Below are 5032 nucleotides of genomic sequence, written 5' to 3' on the forward strand. Positions count from 1 at the left end.
GCAGACAAAAGCTGAGGGAGTTCATCACCATTAGACCTGCCTTGAAAGAAATGCTGAAAAGAATTCTTCAAGCTGAAATGAAAAGACAGTAAACAGCAACATGAAAACGTATAAAAGTATACAACACATTGGTAAAGGTAAATATACAATCAGAAAACTCTAAATCTGTAACAGGAAGGTGTGTTAGCCACTTAATTATAAAGGTCAAAGGAAACGAGTATTTAAAATAATTCTAGCTACTGTAATGTATTAACAAACACACAATATAAAAAGACATAAATAACGACATCAAAAGCATGAAGAGTGGGGAGTAAAAAGGTAAAGTTTTTGTAGGCAATTGAAGTTAAGACGCCGTTAGCTTAAAATGGATGATTTTTATCTATGAGATGTCTTACATAAGCTTCATGGTAACCACAAAGCAAAACCTAGAGCAGATGCACCGAAGATAAAGGGGGAAAAGCACACCACCACAGAAAATAACCAATTTACAAAGGTAGGCAGAAACAGAGGGGAAAAGAAACAACGGGAATACAAAACAACCAGAAAACAGTAAGATGGCATTAGAAAGTTCTCAATAACTCTAAATTCAATGGATTGAATTCACCCATCCAAAGGCATATGGATAGATTTAAAAAAAAAAAGATGCAACTGTATGCTGCCTACAGTAGAATCGCTTCAGCTTTAAGGAGACATATAGGCTCAAAGTGAAGGGATGGAAAAAGATAGTCAATGCAAGTGGAAAGCAAAAGTGGGAACAGCTGCAATGATATCAGAGAAAATAAACTTTAAATTGACAAGAACAGATACTACACTTGATCTTAGACAAAAGGCTGAGATGAAATAGACAAAATAAACTTTAAGCTAAAATTACTGTCAAGTATAAATATTACTAATATAATGATTCCAAAGGACCAAGGAGCAGGGCAGCGGCTTTATTGAGAACCCAGGATTTCCGAGTGTCCACCGTGCCCAGTCACATTGAAATCATCACCACAGCCCTATAATTCAGAGATTTAGGTGAAGTGACTTGCCCAGGGTCACACAGCTAAGTGAGAGTCTTCTGGGACCAACAGTAACTTTGCAAAGGCATCTCTTGCTATACTTAATCACTGCCACCATCTGACACTCACATTCTTTCTTTTTATACTATTCGGTTTCCTTGGGTCAAAGAATCCGACCCCTGAATTAAGGTTAAATAGGAATTAGTGGCAGATCAAAAGCCAAAATCGCTTCAAGATATTCTTTTAATTCCCCCAAGTGATGCCTTTAGTCACAAAACTATAGAACAATATGGAAAATGACAAATCAAGTGCACTTAGTGTTCACAGGCAAGCACTAATATATTTTAATGTACCATGACCATATTAAAATAGAAATAACTATGAAACATTTTCTGCAGAGAAGCAGCCCCTGCGGCAGGCAGCGGGAAGGGACAGCAAGGCTGCGTGGCGCCGAGGCCCGCGATGGCCTAGGTCTCACCCCGCAGCGCCCTGTTGATGCGCCGGAACGCTGCTTCCTTCTCCGAGTCTAGGTCTTCAGCGGTGACCCGGAAACCCAGCTCAGGGGGTGAGGGCAGCCTCAGAGGCTCCCCTCGCCTGCGCGGCAGCAGAGGAATCCTGCGTTTTCGGGGCCTGGCACTGTCAGATGTCGGGGAGCAGTTCCTCCAGGGCCGTTTCTGCCCTCTTGTTGCCTCTGCATCCTTGTCAGGCTGCCTTTTCCTCTGGGAAACCACCGGAGCTGCGGAGGGTGACGGAGGGCCCTCCTGGCTCCCCTTCTTTGAGGACTGCTGGGGCAGCCCTTGCGGTATGGCGGGACGCCTCCTTCTCTGCACTGGCAGGAAACCTCGGGTGGAGCTATATGAGCTCGTGATGGCGTTTCTTTGGGGGCAGGAGCTCATACAAGAGGTCTGGAGTTTCTTCTTGCATCTGTCTTCTGCCCTCTTGCCGTGGACGTTTCTCTGCAGAGGTCCAGGCCTGGGCACGAAGAAAGAGACCCCCCAGGGGCCTAAATGCAGATCGTGCGCCCCCGGGGCCATCGGGGCGCTTCTCTGCTCGTCGTTCCTCCCTAGGACTGTGGGGACCTCCTCCTGCTCGGCCATCCCTCTCCGGCTCTCTCCCAGGGCCCTCGACACCGTCTCCTCTGGGCAGCAGTTCGGGACACACCCGGGTGTCGTGGGCGGCACTGGTGGCCCCCGCGCCACACTGACAGTGACTGGGTCCACTGCAGACACTGAGCTGCGGGACATCGTGGAGATGTGAGCACCCATCACCGCCTTCCTCCGATGGCCTCGCCTGCAGATGGAGATAAGGACCCTCAGAAAGGAGCGCAGGGTCTGCGGGATGGTAGAATGGGGTCTCAGAGACTCTGTGGCAAAGCGCAGATGCACAGTCACTGGACGCTTGTGGGCTGGCCTGCGAGTGGCTAGCCGGCCACAGACAGTTGGGTGACCCGGGCCGGCCACGGGAAGTCAGGGGGCGCGGGGAGCGGGCTGGGGGCGGCCGAGCCCTCCTGGCAGGTGCTGGTCCCCCAGTGCCCGGGGCGGGGGTGAGGGGCAGGGCCTACCTAGGTAACTGCCTCTAGAGAACTTGGGTGAGGTCGGTCCTTGGATATAGCGCTGGGTCGCGAGCTCTCTCCTTCAGCTGCCAACTCGGCCAAAGGCGAAGTGCGCACTGTTTGGCCTGTTGCTGGGACGCAGCTCTAGAACCTGTGAGCGAACAATGGGCGCGCGTGCCCGGGGCCCTCGAGGCACAGGCGCGCAAAGGTTGCAGAGGGACGGCGCGTGCGCGGAGGACGCGTGAGGACCTGGGGCTGCATAGGTGCTTCCAGATCGCCCGGGGTCTGCGGGTTGGAGGTGTTTGCCTCGAGGGTGATGAGCTTCTTGGCAGGGCAGCTGCCCCTTCTCCCCCGGCCGGCTCTAACTGTACAGGATGGGTCCCCGGCCACCAGAGCGGGAAAGCTGGAGAGCAGGGTACCTGGCTCAGCAGCCGCCGCCCGCCCGAGGTGGCAGCTTTGGCATCAGCGCCTGTGCGTCCGCCTGCCCTCCCGCCTGGTAACATTGGAGGGGAGAGCCGCTAAGAACAGAAGTGCAAAAAAAACAAAAAACAAAAAACCCCGAAGTGCCCAAGCCACCCACATCCTGCTGGGGTGACAACTGAAGGGGCAACCAGGGCAGGCTGGGAGGGACATATATACCAGGTCCAAACCCAGAGAGATCTGAAATGCACGAGTCAGAATGAAAGTCTAGAATCATCCTTGGGCTTTGGGCTGAGCTGGAAGTATAGCCAAACTTTTCAAGGTGTCCAGCTCCACCTGCAGTTTCTGCCTGGCTGGGACATTGCCCCAGAGTGGGGTTAAGTTTAAGGAGTCGAAGGAGGCATACATTTCCATCCTCTAGATCACTGCTCACCAAAAAATACATAATGCCAAGCACATATGTAATTTTGAATTTTCTAATGAACACACCAGGAAAATGAAAATGGTGAAGTCAATGTAAATAATAGATTTTTAATTCAGTATCTGCAAAATGTTAGAATTTTTACATGTGGCACGAGAAATGTGGTCATATTACAAGGGCTCAAGAGCCACATGGAGCTCGTTGCCTCCATATTGGGCAGCACAGATATACATCATTTCCATCCCAGAAATATATACTGGACAGTCTGTTCAAGATATATACCCCAGGCTATACTTTCATTTATGAAAATAAAGAAATAATCCACTTCTTCAGGTTGAGTATGGAAAAATCACATCTAGGCCCAGTTCCTAGATCCTACGTTGGGAATTCAAGAAGGATTTCTGGGGAAAGGTTTTATTGACTGTGGAAAGAGCAGAAATAAACCAACTTACATGCAAATGGGATATGTGGGTGCCTTCTCTGATTGGGCCAAGGATTCGGTCTACCTGCTAAATTATTTTGTCTCTCCAGTGGCTATGACCTCACATGTAGATACATACATCCAATGACAACTCGAGGTTTCTGACAACCTGAGGAGTGTCCGAGGTTGGCATTCATTTCAAATAAAATCAGAAAACCTTCAACCTGACACATCTTTATCGACCTGCTAAAAATCAAAGATGAAGAAAAATCTTGAATGCAGTCAGTTATATGTAAAAGAATATCTGTTTCAGGACGTGATTTCTCATCTGAAAACAGAGGCTAGAAGAGATCGGAATAATATCTTTAAACTACTGAAAGAAAAGAACTATCAACTCAGAATACTGATGTAGCCAAGATATCCTTAAAGATTGAAGGCAAAACAACAATGAAAATAAAACAAAGCCTGAAGAAGACGAAAGAAGACAAAAGAGTGCATTATCAGGTAGCTAGATATAAAATGATGGGAAAGGAACTTCTTCAGGCTGAAGTGAAATGACACAGGAGTTCCTAAAGTTGGAACAACTTCAGGAAGAAAGAAAGAGCCACAGAAGGGGTAGCATCTGGGCAAATGAGATAGCTTAGTTTTCTCCTCTTAAATTCTTTTACTATAAGTATGACTTTTGAAGGAAAAAATTATACCACAATCTCTGAAGGTGAAGTTCAATTCATGCTGAGGTATTACGTATGACAACTATAACATAAAGAACAAAAGGTAAGGAAATCTATATTGCTGTATAAGACTTCTGTAATACATTTTACATTCGTCAGAGCAAAAGTTGCACCCAGGGACTTCCCTGGTGGCGCAGTGGTTAAGAATCCGCCTGCCAGTGCAGGGGACACGGGTTCAAGCCCTGGTCCGGGAAGATCCCACATGCCACAGGGCAACGAAGCCCGTGCGCCACAACTACTGAGCCCGCATCTCCCAACTGCTGAAGCCCACGTGCCTAGAAGCCTGTGCTCCGCAAGGACAGAAGCCACCGCAGTGAGAAGCCTGTGTACCGCAAGGAAGAGTAGCCCCTGCTCTCCACAACTAGAGAAAGCCCAGGCACAGCAACGAAGACCCAGTGCAGCCAAAAATAAATAAATTACTCAATTAATCTAAAAAATTGCACCCAATAAAGTTAAATAGGGAAGGAAGATGATATTGAAGGCTAC

The 5032-nt window shown here is 48.2% G+C and overlaps 1 pseudogene; it reads right to left on the reverse strand.

Annotated features, from left to right (window-relative positions):
• Window positions 1–743: 743 nt before the first annotated feature.
• Window positions 744–842, reverse strand: LOC112064157 (uncharacterized; annotated as a pseudogene).
• Between the last annotated feature and the right edge of the window lie 4190 nt (window positions 843–5032).

This window comes from Physeter macrocephalus, chromosome 19 (assembly GCF_002837175.3).
Source record: "Physeter macrocephalus isolate SW-GA chromosome 19, ASM283717v5, whole genome shotgun sequence".
NCBI classification, from domain to species: Eukaryota; Metazoa; Chordata; class Mammalia; order Artiodactyla; family Physeteridae; genus Physeter; species Physeter macrocephalus.